This window comes from Micrasema longulum, unplaced genomic scaffold (assembly GCF_059751315.1).
Source record: "Micrasema longulum isolate JH-2025_06_02 unplaced genomic scaffold, ASM5975131v1 h1tg001060l, whole genome shotgun sequence".
Taxonomy (NCBI): domain Eukaryota; kingdom Metazoa; phylum Arthropoda; class Insecta; order Trichoptera; family Brachycentridae; genus Micrasema; species Micrasema longulum.
In genome coordinates this window covers 137,834-165,066 of record NW_028278248.1, presented here as the reverse complement: position 1 = coordinate 165,066, position 27,233 = coordinate 137,834, and the positions used below count along the sequence as shown (strand labels likewise).

At 31.9% G+C, this 27,233-nt stretch overlaps 1 pseudogene across 1 annotated transcript in view; it reads left to right on the top strand.

Annotated features, from left to right (window-relative positions):
* LOC148277255 (calbindin-32 pseudogene) overlaps positions 1-27,233 on the top strand; it is a 192,032-nt pseudogene that overhangs the window by 36,116 nt on the left and 128,683 nt on the right. The window contains exon 3 of the transcript XR_015823542.1: positions 25,324-25,384. The product of XR_015823542.1 is annotated as a calbindin-32 pseudogene (transcript). The remainder of the gene's footprint in view (positions 1-25,323; positions 25,385-27,233) is intronic.

Below are 27,233 nucleotides of genomic sequence, written 5' to 3'. Positions count from 1 at the left end.
CGTGTGTAAGAGTTAATGGGGGATTCACATCTTAGTTTGCGATCTCAAAAGGCGTGAAACAGGGATGTGTAATGTCACCATGGTTGTTTAATCTACATATACATGGACAACTGTATGAAAGAGATAGAATGTATGGGTATTGGAGAAAAAATAGATAATTTTTCTGTAAGTTGCTTGTTGTATGCTGATGATGCAGTTCTGTTAGCAAGCAGCAAATAGTCTCTAGAATGTATGATGTATGCCCGCAGAGCGAATTGGCGATAAACGAAAGTAAGTCAAAAGTGATGGTATTTGAAAGGGATAGTGAGGTTACTTACTGCAAAATAAATATAAACAACGAATGTCTTGAGCAAGTAGAAGAATTTGTGTATCTAGGAAATATGTTTTCAAGAGATGGAAGAGTAGAAAAAGATGTTGAAAGAAGAGTGAATGCGGGCAACAAAATGAACGGAGCACTAAGCACAGTAATTGCTAATAAAAATATGTCAGTCGAAGCTAAACTGGCTGTGCACAAAGGAGTTTTAGTACCAACACTTATGTATAGAAATGAAACATGGAAATGGCAGAGGAAGGATGAAAGCCGAGTGAACGCGGTTGGAATGCGGTCTCTTAGACGAATGTGTGGGAAATCAATGTATGACAGGGTTACGAATGATGAAATCAGGCGAGAGTGTAAATCTGAGTCCAGTATAATTGATAAGATAAGAAAGGGCCTCTGAGATGGTTTGGTCACGTAGAACGAATGGACGACGAAAGAATGGTCAAACAAGTATATACGGTGAAAATGAACGGCAACGTGAGACGAGGACGACCGAAGAAGACGTGGCATGATCAGATAAACCAAAATCTTAAGTCTGGTCATGTCAAAAGCAGACAGAACCGAAGGGCATGTATGACATGATGTATGAATGTGGAACAGGCTAGGATCGTATGCCAGGATAGACGTGTGTGGCGGTCCATTCTCTCTACCTATCCCTACGGGGAAATGGCGTGATGGTAGTAGTAGTAGTAGTAGTAGGACGACAGCTTATTGATGCACTCGCCGTAGTGATTGCTGGGAAATTCAAAAATGACAGTGCACGAATAATAAATAAGGGCAACTGAAATTCACGAACACTTAAATAACACAAGTAAAGGCAGCGGAGTTAAATTAAACTCAACACGGTTCCCGGCACTAAAAACTACAAAAATGACACGCAATGTGCCTAATGCTGACTGCGACACGGTATAAATTACTAATACATATACATAACGTATCTTTAATTTTCTAATTATAAATGGTATATTCTGTCATTTATTTTTGTTCTTCAATTTTTAATTACTAACGATATTTTTTCAAATTTATATTTACGCTTCAATTTTTATTATTATCGGTATGTTTTTTAATTTATATTTTTGTTTAATTTCTTTATTACTAATGTTATATTTTATAATGTTTATTTATGCTTCAATTTATATTATTATCGGTATGTTTTCTAGCTTATAATAATTATGTCTCATTTCTTTACTATTAATGGCATATTTTCTAATTTAATTTTATGATTAAATTTTTATTATTATTACTTGCATGTTTTCTAATTTATATTGATTTTTTCTAATGTTTTCATTATTCTTTGAATTTATTGAGCATCATTTGATGAAATAAAAAAAAAAACATGTTGAAAATAAGGTCCTTCCTAAACACAGGAATTTTTTAGCTAGTCGGGACCTGAAACAAAACTGTGAAATATGTAAATAAATAAATAAATATGTGTTTTTTTAAATAAAACTCACAGTTTACCCTGAAAATGACTCCAGCAATGGTAGCCGAAACGTCGGAACAAATCTAACTTACACCCAAAAAGATACACATCACACAAACAACTTTGTAGTTATTCATTATGTAATTAAAATAAAAACTCTTTTTTTTTTAACTAATTAAAATATTTATTTATTTATTTTATTTATTTTTTTAACTTTTTGCACATAATATTATTTGTACATTGGCAGGCTTATTGCCAAATGGCAATTTCTTCCAACCAACCAATAAAATAAAAGTTTTATTTTATAATTCAAGTTACAGAACATATTCAAAAGAAAAAAAAAAAAGATTAAAAAGTTAGAAATATATGAAAATAGAAATAAACGTATTTGTTTATAAATTACCTTAAATCAAAACTATTACTCAATGGGAAAAAGGAAAAAAGAAAATAGTATCTGAATGAAATTTTCTGTGTCCTTGTCTTCGCGTATTTCAAAATTATTTATCGAATTCGACGTCCGAAGACGGCAGATAAAACTGGGTGCTTTTGAGTGTTTTTGGGGAAAGTCCTAGCTCATATAAGAAACAATTTATCAAAGAAACATAACGATAGAAACCAGCTGATGGTAAATATCTATAGTGTGTACAAAAATCGCTAATACAGGAATGCGTTTGAATGAAGAAAAGCCAGACTTAATGACAGAAAGTCTAAATCCCTTCATAAAATAAAATGAATTCACCTTGTGCGTATCGCGCCACAATATATTCCTCTAAAATAAATATAATTTTTACGCCTATAAAAAATCATTATTTATCGTTCAGACGAGAAACACATTGTGATGATATTAATTCTATAATAAAGAACATCACAATAAAGAATCAGAATGTTTGGGTCCAAACATCGCAAAACGTATTTTATTCCACATTGTTTCTTTTGATAAATAACTTTGTTTTTACAAAACGAACAATTTTTTAATTTAAATTTTTTACCATTTCGTCGCTTCAATTCGTTTCGTCCAACACACCAAAACACAAAAAGCTTTAATTTTTTTTTACGAAATAGGCATAAATAATAATTACAACTTACGACAAAATCTGTTAAAAAACCCCAACATATTACATTTACAGGTCATAAGTCTTGTAGATGCCTAGGCTTCTATATTACCTTCTCTAAAATGTTCTTTATCTCTGTTGTAATATGTTAAAACCACAAATCAACTGTTTCTCGTAATGTTCCTTGTCTTTGTTGCAATATGTAAGCTAAAAAATGTCCACCAGCTATGAGAAATTACATTATTCTTTTCTAGCATTTAAATCTAATAAAAATACTTTTATACCCGGCCCCACATGCTTTCCATCATTCCATATCCGTTTCCTAGTTGGAGCATAAAGTGCTTACAAAGAGCCTCCACGCATCTCTATTAGCTACAAGCTTCTGTGCGACGAACAGTCAGCAGCGGACGTCCAGGACGTTTCTCGTAAAAAAAATCGTGTCTCTGCTGCAATATGTTAGCTAAAAAATGACCACCAGCCATGAGAAATTACATTATACTTTTCAAGCATTTAAATCTAAAAAAAAACATTTTTATACCCGGCCACAAATGCTTTTGTGTTGAAATAAACATCAAATGAATAATAATTATAGGGTAAAAATGATCCAGAGCTGGAGTTTACTGGATTTACGTCCTAAGTAAAATTTTATGGCTTGATACGCATTAAAAATGTTATGTAATTCAATAAATTTAATGTCCACAAATTTCGGGCGGTTTATTATTCAATGTTTGAATTTTAATTTACGCGTGTTTATCAAAGATGACTTCATCGGAAATATATTAAACTAATAAAATTATGATGTCTCATCAAAGTAGCGCTCACACGAGGACAGGACAATATTGTCTGGTCCCAGCATCTGACCTATTGTCAAATAGGGATATACACAAAAGGTGAGAAAAGCCTTTTTAAAATTTGAAAGCATTTGAGTGTTCAATCCGAGGACGTAGTGACATCATCATCATCAAACCCTTATCAGCATATAATGGTGTAATGGACGCTACAGCAGTGTAAAGTACATGCAGTGTACCTCTGTACTATTAGTTGCAGAAAGGTAAGGTAATCAGCTTACGCTTCAGGTGTCAATTAAAGGACAGTGAAATATATAACTCTGCTGGCTGTTTGCCAGCAGTTCGTGCGAGAACTACGGGACGCAAACCTGACTTGGGGAGATGCACAGGAGCTGGCAGCCGACAGAGATGCTTGGAAGATATTTGTGGACACAACTAGGGAGTGAACGCGGAATATAATATAAAGTATGCCGATGAAGCGGTTATAATTGATAATTCAGTCGGGGGTCTTCAGGTCACTGAATATAAGCTTAATAAGTACCTACTTCGTATGCATAGATTTAAAAATCAATATTGCAAAAATCCATGTTATTTTTTAAATTAATTTTTTTTTTGTTGTTTTTTTACAATAAACATAAAAACGGTAAAACAGAGAGTTAAAAAATAAAGTATAATTACGTAGCAATGAAATACATATTAATAGTAAAAATAGGAAAAAATCCCACAAAGGCATGGCCTGTTCGTGGGTATACAAGAAAATGTTAATGAATTTTTGCTCCTATAATAAATAATGGATAGTTGTAATATTTTTGGGTAACATAAGAAAGAAAAAAATAAATATTCTGTAAAAGATAATATGGTATTTATTTTATTGTAATTAAAAAAGGAAATAAATGTGTTATGTTTTACACTTCATGCCTTGATGCCCAAAATCCTTGACTCTGTCAAACCGAATCATCGAAAGGGTCTAGAACTTCAAATACCTGACAACGGCAAGAAAATGGCAACTTTTAAAATGAACTGGAAGTGCGGCTGGGTTATGTAGCAGACGCCACATTCAACAATATAAAGGCTGTCTGACGATTAGATATTCACTCAGTGAAAACCGAATGCCGCCTATAGAACGCCTGCATAACACCTGTTCTCCTCTCCGGACGCGAATCGTGGCACCTCACTAGAGCCCAAAATAGCGGAATTCTAATACAGCATCAACCTTGTCAACCATCAGTCCTTGTCTACAAAAATTTGGACAAACTCAAAATATTGTTGATGCTATGTTAGAATATTTCAGTTGCCAGCTCCTGTGCATCTCCCCAAGTCAGGTTTGCGTTCCGTAGTTCTGACACGAACTGCTGACGAATAGCCAGCAGTGTTAGATATTTCACTGTCCTTTAATTGACACCTGAAGCGTAAGCTGATTACCTTACCTTTCTGCAACTAATAGTATAGAGGTACACTGCATGTACTTTACACCGGTGTAGCGTCCATTACACCATCAGATGCTGATAGAGGTTTGATGATGATGATGTCACTACGTTCCCGGATTGAGCACTCAAATGCCTTCAAATTTAAAAAATGCTTTTCTCACCTTTTGTGTATATCCACTTTAAAATACCCATAAATCTCACGTCCAAAGCGGCATCAAATAATTTTACACCCTTGGACTAAAATCCGGAGGGAAATGATGGGCTTAAAAGAGTTTTTCATCGCTAGAATATATTATAAAACAAACAGAAAATAAAACGCAAATACGCGGAAAGAAAATGTGGATCCAGGGATTTACTACAAACGCGTAAATAAACAAGAAAAATCTTATTCTAGAATGCTGTTTACAGTATTTTTATTCAACAATCAATTGGTTAGTTTCTAGTAATAAATGAAACATATACAGATTTAACAAGATACGAAAAATAAACACTCGTTTCAAACAGTTTTTTAAAGGCGATGAAAATAGTATATTAAAAGATGTAAAACTAATATTTAATGTATTTTTTTATGTTGAAAATCGCGAGACCATTTTCAGCTGAACTTTAAACTCATTTGAATTTGTTTATTCTTCTTCTCTGGTCTCAATCCTGGGATTGGCTGGCAGCAATGACATTCATTCTTCTCCTTCATTCCTCCCTGTCTTGTGCGGCTCTTTTAAAGTCAACATATGATGAGAAGCGCACGTCCTGTTTATTAATTTCACTTAATTATTTCATTTATTTTATTTATGTATTTTTTAAATATTTTTTTATATATTTTTATTTTATCTTTATTTTTTTGGTTTATTTTGTTTTTTTTTATTTTGTTTTTTATTTATTTATTTTATTTATTATATTTATTTATCTTATTTATTTTGTTTTAAAAAAAAATAATTTTTTTTGTTTATTTTATTTTTTTGTTTTTTATTTATTTTTATTTTTATTTTATTTTATTTTTATTTTTTTTTATTTTATTTATTTTATTTATTTTATTTATTTTATTTATTTTATTTATTTTATTTATTTTATTTATTTTATTTATTTTATTTATTTTATTTATTTTATTTATTCTATTTATTTTATTTATTTAGTATACTTTTTTATGAAACTTATTTATTTTATTAATTTAATTTTTTGATGTTTTCCATTTATTTTATTCTTTAATAAATATATATTTTGTTTATTTTATTCATTTTTATTTTATTTCAATAGTTAATTCAACAAAGATACATATTAGAAAACGTACCACTTGAAGGTATTCGGCGATTCAATTTCACATAGATACACGAGTCCATATATTGAATCTTCAATCATAAAATTAGGCATATTAGATTTGTTTTTTAATCAAATTTTTAATTTCTTATCTTACCTATCTATCTAATATTAATAAAAGGTAATGTTCGTATGCGTGTCCTCGATAATAATACGTGCGGTTTTTAGAAAAACATGGACATATTTATAGTTTTTAAAATCTTCAATCTGTTAAGTAGAAAAAAAGTTAGCAGCGTAAATGTTCTATTACGTATTGGGTTGTGGTCCCGTGGCTAGTGTTGGGGATCAGAGGTTCGAGGTTCGAATCCAAGTATGTCTCAACTTGATTTCTATATTCTGATAGTGAGTTATTTACAACTCAGTTATGCAGAAAGCAGCCAGTCCACAATTTTGAAAAAAATAGAATTTTGTGTTATCAGATGCAGTAAGATCAATTCTATGTTCTACAAAAAACAATCAGGCCGCTTTCATACAAAAAACCTGTAAAAATCACATTCTGAAAATAGTGTCGATCACAAAAACGGCATTTCTCAATTTGCAGAAAACACCCACGGTACTAGAAAAATCTTACGGTACTTTAAAAATCATTAAAACCGGTCAAATAGATAATTAGATTCTCATTTTTAATATTTAAAAAAATTATGTATTCATTGTTTATTATTCGTTAAAAGTCGAAAACATTCGAACTGTTGTGTAAATTCGATTATTCACCCTTTCCACAAAAATGCTATTATCTCAGTTTCACGTTTCTTTAGCTGGCTGCTTTCTGCATAACTAAGTTAAATTATAAGAACGCTAATATACTTTGAAAATAAAAATAATCGTACCAGGGCTGCATTGGACCAGAATTGAAAGACGATCCTTTTTTGTCTCCTAATAAGATTTTTTCCTATTTACATCTCTTTAATGGATTTTCAGGAATGATAAAATAATGTAAACTGACATGTAACACATTTTTGAAAATATCACTTCTACCGCCCCGCCCCGTTGGTAGAAAAGCAGAGTTTGGCATTTACAAAAAGAATTATAAATTTGAAAATTAATTGTGACATTTTTTTATCTTTTTAAGTATAAGTAGTTCTATACTAATATTACTAAATAACTATAATTATAAATGCCTGATGTATAATATATAATAAAAACAAATATAAAGTAATGTAATACATAATAATATAAATAACATATGTACCAATTTTATTAAGTACTACGTTTATTAATCTACATATATTTTATTTAATCCCTTTGCTACACTATTTATGTGTGCAGTTATTCTTATTTTAAAATTTGTTTTACATTTTGAGTCTTTTATATTTGGTGATAAGTCATTAAATATTATTTTTGGCGCAATTACATAATATAGCTTTTTACCAAAGGCGGTTGATACAAATGTGACAATACAGTTAATTTGGGTTGCTGCATTCAGACTCATTAGACCGAGGCATTTTACCTACTAAGCAACGCCCGAAAATACATTTTTACTTTTATACTTTTTTTACACAAGTCAGTTAAATCAATACGTACATTATATTAAAAGTTTTGTAGATTTCAATGGTTTTTACTCCCCCCGGAGTTATAATGATTTGATTTTATTGCAACGGGGAACGTCAGATCGATCTTACATAGATCAACAATATTTTGAGTTCTTCCAAATTTATGTAGACAAGGACTGGATTCAACTCCCTGGGAAGCTGTTCATATTAACCTATGAGAACAGAGATGAAGAACATTTAAGAGGAGGTAATATAGAAGTCTAGGCATCTACAGGGTTTATGACCTGTCATTGGCTGATTGAAGTGGCCACTTTACACACTGTGTAACATTCACCATTCTGCCCATATTTAAACATCTATAAATGTGGCTGAAATAATTCCATTAGATGAATCTCACCCGCATTAATAAAGGTTTCAGCTCTTTTACTTAACAAACATCAACAGATGAAAGAATTAAAGGAATATAGAAGTTTGAATATGGGCAGAATGGTAATGTTTCACAGTGTGTAAAGAGGCCACTTAAACCAGCCGATGACAGGTCAAAGGCCTGTAGATGTCTAAACTTCTATATAATACAACAAAACCATCACGCAGTTTCCCCGTAAGGAAAGGCTGAGAGGATAGAACGCCACATCACTCTACCTTTTCATACAGATCTCGCTTCCTCTACATTCATACATTTTTATTCTCATGCACGAATGCCGATTATTTCAACTTTTAACATGTTTTTGTTCATGCCATGTCTTTCGCAGTCTTCCTCTATTTCTGCCTCCATCAACATTTGCATTGTAAATATTCTTAGTCGTTCTTTCGCTGTCCATTCGCTCTACATGTCCAAACCAGCGCAGAGCTCCTTTCTTGATTTTGTCGATAGTGCTTATCTCAGGCTTACATACTGTACGGATCTCAACATTTGTGCATCTATCGTATATAATTTTACCACACATTCGCCCGAAAGATCGCATTTCGACAGCATTCAGCCTACTTTCATCCCTGGTCAGTCCATACATCAGGGTCGGGACCAGGACTCTATTGTGAACTGCAAATTTTGCCTCTAGCGACAAACATTTCTTCACTTCTTCTATATTACCTTCTCTAAAATGTTCTTCGTTTCTGTTGTCATATGAATATTACATAGATCAATAAAGGTTTCAGCTCTTTTAAGCTTTTAAGTTTTGAAAAAATGTTTTTCTTCTCTTTTGCAATACGTTTTAATCTCGATAACTCCCCGGGGTGTAAAATCCGGACTCGTCTAAAAACTCGATATACTATTGATAAATAACAAAGTTAGCGATTAAAATATAAACATGCCTTCTTTAGAATATTTCTAGCAAAATAATAAATGAAAATAACACACAACCATTATTTATATTACCTCGACAGTATTTATGAGTAAGTAAATATATTATAGAGACAATACACTCCCTTGAGATTATCGATTCATTCGGAATACAATTCATGCCTATTTTTACCAGATAAGTACCCCCAAAGCTCCCCTGAAAGCTTCATTTGGGAATAAAATATACGCGATGGCTATTCGATTTTTCGCAGGAAAAATAAAATTATTTAAAATACTGTTGTTTAGTTTAAGGAATTTCAGAAATAAATATTTAAAATTCTGTGGCCCTGATCTAAAAGGGCCAATGTCGTGTATTAAAATAGATTTTTTTTGTTTTTAAAAAAAAATTTTTTAAAAGGCCTCTAACCGCCTTTTAAAAAAGACCCGCTAAGCCTCTATTTTGAGGCTTGTCAGCAGGTGGAATAGAGGGGATATGGAAGGAGGTAGTGAAAAATACACCACAACACACAGACCAATTGAACGTAGTTATGCTGAAATCAGCCAGCCATCGAAAAGTGAAACTGAGAAAATAGCACCTTAGTAAAAAGTGTGAATAATCAAATCTACACACCAGTTGGAGTATTTTTCACTTTGAAAAATGATAAACAATGAATACTATAGTTTTTTTTATATTACAAACAACATTTAACCGGCTATTATGATTTTTAAAGTGCCGTAAGATTTTTACAGTGCTGTGGGTGTATTTTGCAAATTGAAAAATACCGTTTTTGTGATCGACACTATTTTTAGAAGGATATTATTATAGTTTTTTGTATGAAAGCGGTCTGGCTGTTTTTAGCAGAACATAGAATTGACCTTACTGCACCCGATAACACCAATATCACATTTTTTCAAAATTGTGGACTTCTTTCTGCAAAACTACGTTTAATTGAGAAGAACATCTTTCTTGGTTTCTTTTCTTGCAACTGGCGGGAATCGAACCCGCGACGCCAGATTCACAGTTGGCTGTCTTACCAACTGCGCCACGGCGCCATACTACATGTATATAAAACAAGAAATAAACATGAAGTAAGACTACCATTTCGTAGGAAAACAAGTACACAGAACTCGTTGATGCACCGAGCTGTACAGTTATATTATAAGGAAATAACATTGGAAATAAGAGAGCAAAAAAGTAATATTTTATTTAAATGTCAATTAAAAAAACATGTGTTTAGCAGATAAATTTTAAAAAGTAATCTTATTCGTTTTAGCTTTATAGAAGTTTTCTTTTTAAGTGGACGTATATCGTTTGAAAAATGTTAATAATTAGTATATGTTTTAATAATTGTAGCTAACGCGCTACCGGCGTCGTGTTGTGGTTCCGCTGCAGTCACTAACGCACACGTCCCGATCCACTGGTTGTAAGGCAGCGGAGGCTAGGCGATCTTGTCAAACTCGCCAGGGCCGGAGATGTCCTCAGAAGGGCCTCTTACTTCAGGTTGAAGTTGCCGGTCCGCCGTGGTCAGGAATCCGTCGGGAGAGAAGTCCAAAATCCAAGTCCAGGGTGAAGCGAAGGTGTCAAGCAAAGTGAAGTAGAATCGAGTAGAAAGCCGGGTCGGGGAGAAGCGAGTAGAGATGAGTAAAAGCCAAACGTCAGAGAAGAAGTGTCATTTATTTTCGAGTGTACACGTTATATACCGTTCGCGCTACGTGCCCCACCACTCACCCCGCCGAGCGGGTCTAGCCGTCGTATGCCGCGCGGAGAGAGAGAGAGCGATAGAGAAGCCGCACGCCCGCTCTATCTGTCTCCCTCCCTCCACGTATATAGGCACTACCCCCTCCAGCTCTCACGGCATTCTTGCGGCGGCAACGCAGCGCGAAACGATGAACATTCAAAAATATACTTAAAACTAATTTACGAACTAAATGCCTATTCTAAATGTCTCGGTATGGAAAAGGCAAATACTAGTCTTTATTGGAGGGGCAGCTCATTTCTAACACATACCGAGATCCCTAAATCTAAACACTTAGTCTAGCGCAGTGGCGGTCCCTACAAGGGCCGCGTTCCGTCTTGACGTCCGTAACAATAATAATTAGATATAAGTTAATATTAGGACATTCATTTATTATGTTTGTACTATTTGAAGACAAAAAAAAAAGTAATGGAAGAACTCGTTTTGATAATATAAAATGTCAAAAAATTCCTGAAACTACATTACTAGATTTGATTATTCTCCGTCAATGCGTTCAAACAATCGTTCTTTACAAATGTATATATATATTTTAAATCATAGGTACCTAAAATTCATTTATACACGGTGTTTTTGACAAAACAGCAATAGGAAACATCACGTACTACGAATACCGATAAAAATATATGAAATGGATTTAGAAAAATTAATTGTTTTTCAAAGTTAATATGAATATTGTGGAGAAACGTTTTCATTTATAACTTTAAAAAAGAAAGTTTAAAAATATGTGTCACTAGAGAGACGTGACATGTTTGGCATTGATAATTGTGACGTCAAGATTCGTGACGATGTAAAATAAAAATTTGAATGGTTTGGAACAAAGATGAAAATGAACATGAATCGTGACGTATTAGGGGTGTGGCCAATGCAATGACCATTTTAGCGGGAATTAAAAATTAAAAAATAGTTTATATGCAACTAAATCGTAGCAAAACATTGCAATGTTCACGTAACAATGCTAATTTTTGGAACGAATTTCAAACTATTGTCTATGAAGCATCATCTCTATTTAATTAAACCTCAGTGCTTTTATATAGATTTTTAGCAGTGTTTACTGAATATTTTTACAAGTTTAAATATAACGAGTTCAACCACTTTACAAGTTTTGGAAAAATCTGTGTTTTTATTTAAACTATTCATAATGATTTTTGTTTATTTTTCATTAAAAACCACTAAGGTCCAAATATTGTCTACAAACAGCAAATGTCGCGTTTTAAATGAAAAAAACTAGTATTGTTACAAACTAGTGCTCATTACTAGTTTTTAACAATACTAGTTTTTTTCAACAACAAATGTAATGTTTTTTCTGTTTCTATTTTCTTATCTTTTTTATTTATGTTTTTTTTTTTAATAAACTGTTTATTGTTTTATTTTTTTTACTATTTTTTGTATTTATTTTTGGCCAGACTGTAAGAAATTTCCAGTGGCAATAAGTCCGCCATCAGACCGTGTATACCTTTGTTTTATTTAAGAAAAAATATGTTTATTATTTATTTTGTTTAAGAAAAAACTATTTTTGTATTTATCCAATTGTATATTTTCTGACATACAGGGTGTTTTTTATACCCTGTAACATCTGAAACCACGATGATCAGTATAAGATCAGTGCAAGATTACGTATTAACATATTAAAACAAATATTTAGAACGAAGCAAATTTTTAAAAATAAAATATTTAAAAAAAACAAATAGTTGCTTACTTCTGCAGGGGAGAAGTGAGGGGGGCGCAGCCGTGCGGTTGACGTGTATCAGACTCCCCCCTCCTCGTTTCTCCCTTGCAGAAGTAAGCAACTATTTGTTTTTTTCCATATTTTATTTTTAAGATTTCAGTCGTTCTAAAAAAATATTTTATGGTGCCAATATGTCTTCTTGCTCATACTGATCATCGTGGTTTAGGATGTGACGGGGTTTAAAGAACACCCTGTATAAAGGTTTTTTTTTAAATGATAAATACGTTACCCTTTAAAATTACCGCGATTTTAGTTGAATTGAACTCAACCGCTTTTATCGTACCTTTTGCCGTGAGTTAGGCAAATTATATGGAGGGCTTATGTCGGAAGTTATCATTTTCCTTATGACCAAATTACAAACACGATTTCCAGCAAAAGTTTTGTTTACTAATATAAAATTTAGCTACCAAATTGTTTTTTTTTTGAAAATTTATTTACTAACGCTTACGGATTATTACATTAATTTTCCAAAAATTATGTATATTTTTTTATTCATACTCTATGTTATTGATAATAATATTTTTTACACCATTTTTAAAGTTTGTCTGAGTCTTTTGTTTAGTTTTTTTAATTTTTTTTATTTATTATTTTGTTAAATTTTTATTATCATTATATTACATACACAAAATTTAAATTTATGTAAAGTTGCTTTGACTGTCTAACTAGGGTTATTTACTCCGTTCTAAAACAGTCAAAAAAATATAAAAAACAGTAATCAATATATAGAAACAGTTAGAAAGATACAGGACAAAGTGAAAAACATAGTAAAAAATGGATTAAAAACATGGTAAAAAATGTAGTAAAAACATAGTAAAATGTAATAAAAACATAGTAAAATTGTAGTAAAAATGTAGTAGAAAAACGTAGCAAAAAAAATATAATAAAAACAAAGTAATAAATGCAGTGAAACCATAGTAAAAATCATTAAAATGTATAAATATGAATTTTAAAATGTTTTGAAACTCAGTAAAATGCGAAATAAAAACAGAATACATAGTAAGAAACATATTTAAAGTCATAATAAAAAAAATAATATAAAATAATTAATTAAACAGAGTATTAAAAAACAAAGGATAAATATGTAGAAATGAAATACATATTAACAGTAAAAATAGCAAACAAAAAAATGTGGGTTAAAAGAAAAGTTTATGAATTCGTTTATTCACTAACACGTGGAACCGTGGAATAGGTGAATATTTAGCATTGTTTGAATTTATTATTTATTTAGCATAGTTTAATATAGTTAACTCCTATTATTGAAAATATTGCATACGTAAATTAATTTCAAAACATCGATTAATTCTAAAGCTCTAAAAATAATACGGCGCCATCAATAACTTCAGAGCTTAATTTAATTAGAATCTCATACATATGTTAATTCTCTATTTACGCAAATCAAAAATAAGCCAACAGCATAAATTTAATCAGGTTCATAAACACTGATCGAAATGTCTGATTTGATCAATAACATTCTGTATCAGAATCACGTAACGATTTAATTAGGGACGATTTAAATGGAAATTAAGCGTAATTGTGTATGAAACATCTCGCGTATAATATTATCTCACACTTCAAAGAGAAATCTAAAAGACGTGTATCTAGGGCCGTAGCCAGGGGTACGTATGCCGAGGGTGGTATTCTGAATCTTCTTTAGTCTCTCTAGAGAGTGATCAATTTGATGAATTTTTTCGCGTGTGTTTACATATGGCCACAATGATGATTAAATGTAACATATATATGAACACGTGAAATCAAATATGATGATTTTCTTAAATTTATATTACAGGCGCTTTTACACGGCTAACGGCTAATGCAAGCAGAACCTGGCCCGGGGTGCTATTATGGATCTTATCACGGGGGTAGAGAATAAATAAATTTGGGGATTTATATTTTTCGGCCTCGTGGTGTAATGTAATGTTGATGGAAGAAAACGCGCGATAAAGTCCATCGAATACTTGAAGATGGACATGTCAAGAGTAGGAATGTATGAATGTAGAGGAAGCGAGGTCTGTATGCAAAGATAGAATGATATGGCGTTCTATCACCTACTGTGTTGTTTGTTTGTTTGTTGTCTGTTTGTTTGTTTGTTTGTTTGTTTGTTTGTTTGTTTGTTTGTTTGTTTGTTTGTTTGTTTGTTTGTTTGTTTGTTTGTTTGTTTGTTTGTTTGTTTGTTTGTTTGTTTGTTTGTTTGTTTGTTTGTTTGTTTGTTTGTTTGTTTGTTGTTTGGTGTAATGGTCAGAGCATTTGCCTTCCATGCAAGAGGTCTCGGGTTCGATTCCTGATATGGTTGGCATGAAATATTAATTTAAAAAGGTGTTTTTACACTAGAATATTTCATAGTCCTTGGACTGGTACCTGAAGCGTAAGACTGATCATGATGCCCTCTTGAAACAAAAAATGATCAAGATACGCTGCAATTGGTGTTACCAATGCAGTGCCCTGTTCACCATTAGGTGCCAAAAAGGAATGATGATGATATTTTTTGCACGCGAATACACTTTGCTTCATATACGGTGATTACCCCCACTGATGATTAAACGTCAATGACGCATAAAACTGTTTAATAAACGGAAAAAAACGAATCCGGTCTGGTCAAGTCAACCTTGTTAATTATTTTGGGTAATGCTTAAGATCGCAATAATGTTCTAAATAAAAACCATGGTAATAAAACAAATATGAAAAAACTATTTTTTAACCACAATTTTTTTTTTATATCAAAGGTTTCAAAGCTACATAAGCTTCTTTATCAAGGTATAAGTAACTTTTAAATTCTATCCTTTTTTTATTTTAACAGTGATTACTAAATATTACATCGATACATATGGAGCTAATGAATAAAGTCTTTTTGTTATGTTGTTCTTTTTACTTCACTCTTCCCATATTTAAAAAAAAACAATTCGCACATTATTACTATAAGGGTGAAGATATCGTATTCATGTATCATCGTATAACAGTATAACAGTGAATACCTCCATAAGAAATAATCTTATCATAACGTTTACAAAGGTAACATGATAGGCGATTATGTACCTTAATGTTCAAGCATTACGTAAACAAATTGTATCGGTACACACGACGGAAATTGCCTGCTTGAATTTTATACTGGTATTCAAAGAAAAAGCCCGCCTGTTAAAAACTTGAATAAAACGAAGATTTTATTACGAATCGTAGAAGTGGGAATAAAAAAGGATTTAATTTTTTTGCAACATATTGTGATTGTGTGCCGATGTTTGTAAACAAGAATTGACTTCTAATCACAAGTTATTTATTTACGAGAAAGGAATATTGGAGCTAAGATGTTTACAGGGCTTATGACCTGTCATTCGTTGAATAATGCAGATAAGGAGCCTTATGCTGGACTTGTTCGTCTTAAAAACCGTATGCGACTTCCGTAATTCGACGATTGACAGCATTCTTGAACCACCCATACGAATGCAGTCGATTGACAACCAATCGACTTTATCCCGAGTGCCCCAAAGCACTTGACATCTGCAATCGAATGCGACATCTTTACTTCAGCTGTCAAACTTCCTTCTTGTAAAACGCTCGGCATACATGTTTGAATGACGAGTAAGTATTTTTGTTGTATTTTAACTTAAAATTTACAACACTGATCAATGTTATGATGATGGCGTATCAAATAAATGTGCAACAAATATAAGTGTACTTATTTTCAATCCATTATCAAATGAAGTTTCACTAGAAACATGATTTTTAAATTATTTTATTGCTCGTAAATGTCAAAATACGTATTTGAAATTTATATATATATATTTTTTTATTTTCTTTTATTTAGGAAACATACAGTACAGTTACAAAGTTTTATATTTTACACAGTTAGACATAACTTTAATGGACCAGTGAAGTTTCCATATTATGTAACAATTATATGGAAGGTTTTAATGAAAGTACAAAAAAGAGAAGGAAAAAAATTAAATAAATGGAAGTTTAACATACTACAACAGAGATGAAGAACATTTAAGAAAAGGTAATATAGAAGTCTAGGCATCTACAGGGCTTATAACCTGTCAATGGCTGGTTTAAGTGGCCACTTTACACACTGTGTAACATTCACCATTCTGCCTATATTTGAACATCTATATTCCTTCAATTCTTTCATCTGTTGATGTTTGTGATGTTAAAGAGCTGAAACCTTGATTTATGCGGGTGAGATTAATCTAATTGAATTATTTCACCTACATACTAGGCAACGCCCGAAAATGTTATTTTTTCAATTTCTATACTTCTTCATGGACCAGGTAATTTATCAACAATATTTTGAGTTTGTCCAAATTTTTGTAGACAAGGACTGGATTCACCATTCATTAAACAGCTCTCCAGGGAGTTGAATCCAGTCCTCGTCTACAAAAATTTGGACAAATTCAAAATATTGTTGATAAATGGAAGTTGTTTAAAAATTAAAATAAAGTAAAAAAAGTTATTTTAAAGTTTGTAGTTAGTATTTACAAATGGAAATAATATTAAAGAAAGAATTAATTAATTAATAATTAGAAAGTTAAGAATGAAAAGCATGCTCAGATGTAAATATAAAATAAAATAGTAATAACATTTTGAAAAAAGAAAAACATGTACACACATATTTTAAGGGATTCAAAGAAACAAGGAGAAGAATCTTTAAATGAAATATAAGACTATTATAAATATATTATTCAATATGTTTTTAAAACCCATTAAATGAATATTAAATATTTCTAATAACATGTATGGTATGTCAAAATAAAATAATAATTATAAATGTAACAGTGTCTCAGTAAAACATTTTCTTTTATTTTTATATTATATTCTATCCACAAAATATTTAACGGAAGAAGTCCGACAAGAAACAATAAAAGTTTACGTGTGGCAGAATAAATATAAATACGGATTTGTTAGTGTTGCCACTTTTTCATTTATCTTTGTAATTGAATTGTCGGAGGGTTTTCAAGAATAGCACTATGACAAACCAATAGAGATGCCCAGTCGACTATTGTCGAGTGGTCGACAAAATGTCACAACTTTCCAGTATAAGGCGAAAGTATTCTTTGGCTCTAACGTCACAGCAAAAACAGTGAAAGCACATTCTATTTGATTTTTTTTTGCGTTGGAATCGCACTTGGATCCGTTTTAGAGGTCTTGTGGCTTCAACTAAAACAATGATTTTTTAAAGCATTAATGAACAGATAATAACTTTTTTTAAATCAATGTTCATTGTTCTCAAAAGATTCTCGTTTCCTTAGAATTTACATTTACTGCTTTCGATCACCGTCAGTGCACCTCAGTATATATAGTCAATTTGTCTCTTACCCTTAATCTAATTTTCCCAATAGGGAAATATCAGTATAATATATATTTAACAGGCCCCATAATTTATTTAAAATTAAATTAAGTCTGATTCTTTCCGGCTGCGATATGATCTCACCTGCTATTTAAAAATGCTCACACTTACACACACCTGAACATTTACTCCCACATACACACAAATACACCTATTCACTTACTCTCATACAAATACACATAAACACAACCTTTTGTTGTACCACAATTTAATATGTATGATTTTTATTTATAAACTTTACTGGTCTGTCTTTAAACCGTATCTTTTTTTTATTGTATCATTGTCGACTTTTTGTTTCTGTAAAATAAATAAATAAATAAATACAAATATGCGAAATAGATTCAGAAAAATTAATAATATTTTCAACATCATTTTGGGTATTGCGGAAAAATGTTTTCATTCATAATTTCAAAAATAAAAATTGTGTAAAAAATACGTTTCGAAAACGCAATATGTTTGGCTTTGATAATGAGGAAGTTCAGTGATTTTTTTTATTTGTTAATAGAATATTAAACTAAGCTGAATTTTTTTTAATTTTATTTTTATAAATCGTATTATCAGCGCTATGATTTTTTAAGGTTTTGTATTTCTGAAATAACTCCGCATGCGACGTCAGAGGTTGTTCTATGACAGTTCTTCCGATTAGTTCGTTTATGGTGACCAAACCGAATATCCTTCAATGCTCTCATATGATTGGATCGTTCATATGAACCAGTGACGTCATTCAAAGTAGTGCGTTTTTATTAAAATATATATAAATTTTTTTTCGTGCATTTTTAATAAATTTCACATTACAATTTAATGCTCTAATTTTTACCGCGCGTAAGAAAACATTTTTTGTATCCAATTTCCCGTAGAGCTGAAGTTCCTCATTGCGACGTCAAGGTTTCGTAACGACGTTCTGTTCCAATTTAAGCGGTCACAAACACAGGTCAAAATTTAGGGGCGTAGCCAATGCAATGAACAGTTTTAGCAGCAGTTCAAAATAATAAATTAAAAAAAAAAAAATTGTCAATTTTTTTTTTTACTAGGCAGTATTTCATATACATATTAGTATTTCAGTATTTCATAATTGTTAAAAAAAGTGATATTTTATTCTGACGGCGATAGACCGTGTTACTTCATTATCTAAATTAGTGAAAACACTTTTCCTATTAATAGAAAACCGTTTTGAAGTTTATTTTTATAAATTTATGAAATGTTACACAATGTGTAAAGTGGCTACATAAGCCATATAATGACAGATCATAAGCTAGATTAGACTTCCACATTCCCTTTTCAAAAATGTTTTCCTCTCTCATGCAATAAATTTCAATCTTAATATATTTATCCTAGTCTTGATCAAAGAACATTATTTATTGTACTTGATATTTTTAAACATTAAAAACAAAAACAATAACAAAAGAGGGTGCAATTTTTCACTGTGTGTAGGTGTTGTCTTGTTTAAATATTTTTTAATATACATAAAAATAGGACACTGGCTATTTAAAAGAAATAATCTCACTCGCATAAATAAAGGTTTCAGCTCCTTAACTTCACAAACATCAACAGATGAAAGAATCGTGGAAATATACATGTTTAAATATGGATAAATAGTGAATGTTACAAATTGTGTAAAGTGGCCACTTAAACCAGCCAATGACAGGTCATAAGCCCTGTAGATGCCTAGACTCCTATATTATCTTCTCTAAAATGTTCTTCATCACTGTTGTAATATGTTTAAATTATAATAATTTAAATACTGACATACTATTCATCTAATATTTCTAGCCCTTAAAGACACCATTTATTTATAAAGGTTTTCGGACTAAATTTTTCTTGGGGGAGGAATTTCGAATCATAAATTCCTAGATTTTTTTCATCATGATCAGGATCAAATGTTGGTTTTTTTTACATTCATGTACTAAGTTAGTATGGTAAATCGTTTATTATCCATAATTCATAGTGAACTTTTATCACCCAGTGCCCAAAATAGAAGAAAATCCTCATAGCATCGAAGGTTAGTCCATTTCCTTGCTCCTTTCCTTTATCCAAATATTTTCAACTTTTTACAAAACTAAATGAAATTGGTTTTTTTGCTACAGTCCGCTTTTCGTTATTTAAAATAAAAATAAATAATTAGAGCAATACTATTGAAAAATACGAATGTCGGTATTTTTATGATAGTCAAAAACTAATAATCAATTTTTTTTATAGAAATCTCTAAAACATTCAACCATAAAAGCGTTAAATTACCGAGTTAAGGGATGGGTCTAAGCTTTTTCTGAAGTGTGTTGGAAGGGTTGGGCTGGAGAGCAGAAAGGTCGTTATTTGAAATGCCACATTGAGAATCGTGTAACGGGTATTATAATCGATGTGACGTCAATAGGTAGACAGTTCTGAGGAAAAAACAGATGCGCGAAAGGTTTTCCCACATAAATTAGTAGTCAGCTACTTTTTGAGTTCGATTCCCGCCATGGTCGACAGTAAATATTTATTTAAAAAGGCGTTTTCAATGTGAAGATTAAATGGATTGAAGGTCCTATAGCTATTTAATTCTAGGTTCTTATGTAAACAAATTAATCTTATAAAGTATGGCATGTGAAGTAATCATAATTATGGGAAAAAACAATAGCTAAGCATTTTAAGTCACATTTGTGATTTAAAATGCTTGTATTTTTTTTCAAAAATAAAAACATTTAATTTTGCTCAGTCCACTTTCATGTTTATTACCTTCAAATTATTGCAAAAAATTTTAGTTTTAAACTTAGTCATTTTTGAGATCCTAGATACCTTAGTTAACTCTAAATTTAAAATGGCGTAATCTGCCGGTCTAAAAGTAATTATATTTAAGTGACATAAAACTTTTGAGTATATTTTTTAATAGAAATACCTTTTAAATTTATTGTGTTTATCTAATTTACGTTTTTTTTTCTATAATTGCGCGATTAAAAAAAAAATAGTTTTAAAATGACGAAATCGTATGATTTTCTCATTTGGCTGCGTTTTACCAGACTACAACCGTAACTGTTTAATAGGTAATGGAAGGTAAGCACCTAAGCTTATATTTGTATTTCGGAAAAAATTATAATAAAGTATGCCTTTATTGACATATGTATTGTGAGGTACTTTCTAAATGCCGTACAAAAGCGTAAAAAAATATATTGAATATTTCCAATAGACATTTCATTTATATTTTAATAAAGTTGCCAAGAACACGCAGAATCAAACAAATTAGATTGGAGTAGTATTGATGTAGAATTTAAAAAAATCACGTTATCAATACGACATGCTTGAATTAAATTCAAATCAAAATCATTGGATCGAAAAATATTTGGAATGAATGGAATAATAGTGAGTATTCATCTGAATAGTGATAACTATTCAGATGAATATATTGAGGGATGTCTCAATAGGTTTGTTTGTTCATTAATTTTATTCCAAATGGTGTTGCGCACAATCGATTAATGAAAATAATCGAATAATAAATAAATAATCGATTTCAATGTGCCGTGCCTAATAGGCCAATTAGGCATCATATTTAATTAAGATATATTAATATATCAAAGTCGGATTTGCACAATTATCTCTGTTCCCGAGAATTCACTCTCTCGAGAAACACAATAATGACAAAAAAATATTTGTTTGCTATAACTTTATCAAACATCTACGTATAAGCAATTATTCTTTAAAAATTTGAATAATAATTGAGTTATTCATATTTAAAGCATTAACTTTGTGGTCAAATATTTTACTAAATGTTATTAAATATTTGTATATAACCACTTACCGACTTTTCTATGTCTACCGGTTTCGAGACGTACCCGTCACATCATATTCAACCAACATTGGTTTAATTGGTGTCCTGACTGAGTTGTTGGTATTTTTTTTTCATTTAATTGTACACGTTTTTTAAAGTATCTTTTTAAATTATTTTTTATTATTATTATTTATTGTTTTCTATGTTTCTTATTCTATATTTGTGGTGATATACTCATGTGTCTGGGTCAAATAATTGCTCGTCCCATCTCAATACAGGACTTTTAGTCCCATGGAGTTGGGACTTATTGTTTCAAAAAATGTACAATAACCTTATGTATGTAAATAAATAAATATAGATCTTTGTTAATTGTTTACAGTCCCCCTATACAGGGTGTTGAGAAATGAATGGGTAACTTTATTCTTACGGGTAGAGGATATCATGATGATTCAGAAAATTAAAAATTGTGTTTAGTAAAACTCTCATAGTTCTCAAGTTAAATATATAGTTTAAATTTAAAGAAAATTACACCCTTTGCCACTCTTTTCGGTTGTAAAATTGCAAACCAATAAAAGCATGAGCAAGCATTCAAGAAACAAGCGGTATTGTCACTTATGAGTCGCGACGACACACTTGCCATGTCCGCCTAGATTATGCTATAATTATACCTTTTGTAAATTTAAATAGATTTTAATATTTTTTAGATTTAGTGTTATTATATATATACTCATTAATGCCAATCTATTAGGGCTTTTATAAGCCTGCTAATTAGCTTAAAAAACTCTTTCGTCTGTTGACTTTTGTGAAGTAAAAGAGCTGAAACCTTTATCATGTGGGTGAGATTTATCTGGTTGAACCAATTCACCTACTAGGCAACGCCTGAAAATAATTTTCCAATTTTTTATACTTATTTTTATTCCAGTGAGTTGATTCAACAATGTTTTGATTGCGTCCAAATGTTTGCAGACACGCTGGATTTACGCCGTAGGGAGTTATTGAGATCTAAATTTTTGCAACAGAGAGGAAAAACATTTTTGAGAAGGGAATAAATGGCTAGACACACAGCAGCCCGCACATCTCGCTGTGGGCCCTGCCCTCCACCAGAATCTACCTTCATTCCTCCCTACACCCTGCGGCCCTTTTCCAGTTCGTTAAGCCAATTGCTCTCATGTCACTTTCCACATTATCCAGCCATCTTAATTTTGGTCTGCCTCTGCTTCTTCTACCTTCCGGAGTGGTATAAAGAATCTCTTTTGGGGTACGGTTATCATTCATTCTGTGCACATGGCCCAACCATTGTAATCTTCTTACTTTTATGAAATGTGCAAAGTTAAGTTCGCCATACAGTGCCTCTAATTCATGATTAAACCGTCTTCTCCACACTCCGTTTTGGTTAACAGCATCTTCCTTGATATTTTTCCTTCAAATACTGATACCGTGTTTTCATATCTTTTTATGTACTTAGTATACTTACGATTTATTGAAATGTTTGTCAACAAAGATATTGATTTAAATATAAGTTTTTTCGAATCGATTATCAAAACCAGTCATGTGCATCACTAATTACTTGTATTGAAAGCATCATACCCGAGCCTTTCTGGAGGCTATAGGGATGTCAATCACCCTAATTGATACTCCAAGTTGGTCGGATACTCAGAATTCTATTTGCCTTTGAATACTCTATACAAAAGCAAAATACAGATGACGGGAAATTCGTATTCAAAATATGAATAGTGACAAGTTACTACATTTCTACATTACATAGGTACGTGTTTTGCTTTTATTCTGTAAATCAAGTCATATATTTGATTTATTTATTAAACTTCATGTAAAAAAATAGAAGCACTTTGGCAAGAACTTTTTTTTTTTCATTATTCCATGTTCGCTCCCAAGTTGGTGCACATGGTGTCCACAAAGATCTTCCGAGCATTTCTGTCGGCTGCCAGCCCTGTGTATCCTCCCAAGTTAGATTTGCATCCCATAGTTCTGGCACGAACTGCCGACGAACAGTCAGCAGTGGACGTCTAAGACGTCAAGAACCTGATGCCTTTTAAGTGGGAAAGCGTGGTTAAGGCGCTCAGGAGGCATTCGCAGTACATGGCCAAGTCAACCGTATCGCTTCCGCTTCATGACAGTTCTCACCGGAGTTTGCTGCGTCCATTCTCTTATTGCGGCATTCAGTTTTCACTGAGTAAATATCCAATCTCCAGACATCCTTCATACTGTTGAATGTGGCGCCTGCTATTCCTAGCTTCACTCTCAGTACTCACTGCCATTTTCTGTAACATATTTATCCAGGTATTTAAAACTCACGACTCTTGAACAGATTTAAATATATTTTAAGACTGTTTTTATTAAGAGTTATTATATTTATATACTCATTAATTCCAATCTGTTAGGGCTTCCATAAGCCCGTTGATTGGCTTGAAAATATATATTTATAATATATATATATATATATATATGTATATTAGGGACTTATTCGTCTTTGTTTACTATTATTGTATTCACTATATGTTCCACCTTAATAATCCACTGTGCTTTTTTTAAAAACTTGTTTTTGGATTCCTAAACAATATTATATATCTACGAGGCATACCCAAAAAGTAAGAGTACTCATTTTTTGTATTAAAAAAAAAATATTACAAAAAAAATTACAGTACATTGTTTGTATATACATATGACTTATTTTTCCACAAAGCCGCCTTCCCGTTCTATGCAGGTTGTAAGTCGTGTCACAAGCTTTTCGATACCCTCCTCATAGAACTCTCCCGCCATCTTCTTCGTCCACTGCAAGACCTCTTGTTTCACCTCCTCATCGGTTAGAATTTTTTTTCCACCCATGTGAGTCTTCAGGAAGGTGAAAAGACGAAAATTTGAAGACGCTAAGTCAGACTAGTATGCAGGGTGATTCAAAATATTGCAATCAAACGAGTTCAACGCGCCTTGGTGGCGTTAGCCGTATGCGGGCGGGCGTTGTCGTGCAACAAACACACACCCTTTGTCAACATTCCCCTCCGTTTGTTTTAAATAGCTATTTTAAGCTTTTGTAGGATCTCACTGTATTGTGTTAAAAAAAAAACAAACAAAATTATCCCTTTTCGGTCCCAAAACACAGATGCCATGATTTTTCGGCCGTAATTGAGGTTTTGAATTTTTTAGCATATGGGGAACTAGTATGCCGCCAATGTGATAACTGTCTTTTTGTCTCAAGGATGTAATGGGCTACCCATGTTTCATCACCAGTCACAATGGAGCTCATAAAATCATCACTTTCCAATTCAAATTTCCTTCCGCGAGAAAGAGCCTTATGATAGCGCGCACCTCGCACTTGGCGGGATTTCTTATTGACATATTTCATAGAAACGAACACTACGAGGCAATTTTTCGTACTGACAAGGGTCGCTGGTGCTCGTTGTGTTCAGAAGATCCCCCAATACCAATCAGTGTCACCAACAAAGGAAAAAAAAATCTTATACCACGAGAGCTAAACAGTACTCTTACTTTCTGGATATGTCACGTACATTGCAATTAGCAGTAGTGCTGTTTTGTACATTTAAATAAATAAATAAATATTTTATCGCCTCTGGCACCTGAAGTGCAAGTCATAATCACCATGCCTCGCAACAATGAAGATTTTTTAACTTAAATATCTCATGTAAAACATTTGATTACAGGAATCTTTGATATCTGGTAGCAGACGTTACTTCGCATCCTAATTAGCGGCCTGCTGTTGTTGTAAGTAAACCATTTTTTTTTTCTTATATGATTGATTTTTTGCGTCAAAGGAAGACGATTATTGCAGCACGATACTGTGAGACAAAAGCTCAAAAGAGCAATTCAAAATAAACGGAGGGGAATGTTGACAAAGGGAGTGTGTTTGTTGCATGACAACGCCCGCCCGCACACGGGTAACACCAACGAGGCGCGTTTGAACTCATTTAGTTAAAACATTTAGTATTGATTTCATAATCGGCCTTGTGGTGTAGTGGTCAGCGCATTTGCCTACCATGCAAGAGGTCTCGAGTCCGATTCCCGACATGGTTGACATGAAATGTTTATTTTAAAAAAAAGCCTAAGACTGATCATCTCCATGTCACAAAAATGATCAAAATACGCTGAAAATTAGTTGTTGTTTATACAGGATATTCACAAAAATAAATGAAAAATTAACAATATAATCAAACAACAAATGTAATGCAAAAAATAACTAACCTGCCATCATAATAATAATATTGAAGTTTTTATAGTAGTAGTAATTTGACACAACCAATGGCAGCAGGGTTTAACACACCCATTATGATTTCGGTTGAACGCCGAAAATTTGTTCAAGTATTTCGTAGGAATGTGTTGTACCAACAAAACCTTGACACGGTTTGAAGAGTAGGCCCTTGATCTACACTGAAATCCTTCCACCCAATGTTGGCTTACTAATCAATATCTTTGTATAACGGGAGTTTTATTATGTACCTTTAAAATACAGGCTTATTAAAAATATTGGATTCAATTCTGTACCTTCAACCTTAAAGGATATACCACGGGAGTTACGTTGAATGATTTGTTCAGAAAACAAGATTCTGTGATTGTGTGATTTCCAAAACATTATAACTTTTGAACCAAATGGGATAATTTTAACCTGTAAAGAACTTTCAACGTAAAATAATGATTATTTTGATAAGAACAGTACAATAAATTTTTTTAAATCCAGTAAATATAAAAAGCATGTAAAAAGCATAGTAAAAAGCCGATTGTATCATATAAACACAAGCATAGAACAAAATTTTATATATATATATTTTTTTAAAGTTTAATTTATTTTAATAAATCAGTAACATAAATAATTGTATCTTTGCTCCCGCAAAGCTAAAGCTTGTCTGCGGGTTATATTATTTATATTTTTAAATTTAAAAGCACATTGTTTAATAATAAATGAAGAATAAAATATATTTACATGCACACTTACGTTTCACTTGCTGTGTTTAATAATTTTTTTAACATTTTAAAATGAATTTAGGTTTTTTTCCTCACGATTTTTAGCTGGCATTAAATTGTACAGTTTTGGTACTACACTCCCCATTGTTCTATCTCCATAGTAGTTCTTCTGTCGTGGTACCGTCAGCTGCTGTGCCAATACTTGTCGGGTCACGATCTGGTGGGTTACTTTGGATTTAAAACAGCAATCGAGGAAATGATATGTCATTATCTTATACTGACACAGTTTGTGAATTGGCAAAACGTTAAAATAATAAAATAATATTTTATTGTTGTCTTTTGCCTCAATCCTTATTTTTACAGGTACGATGGTTTTTAAGATTTGTACCTGTAAGTTCAAGACTCTGTCGGTATAAGATTTGAAACTTAGTCCCCATATTCTTAATCCATATTGAATTATTGAGTCAACTAGCCCCAAGTAACCTAGTCTCAGCACTCGGTATGGTATGTATGGTTTTAAATGGTACATGTTAAGTAGGCAAATTCTTAGCTTATTGCAAACAGTTTTTACCCGTTCTTCCCAATTAAAAGTGGAATCTATAATAATACCTGAATACTTATATTTTGATACGTGATCTATTTTTGTGCATTTGCA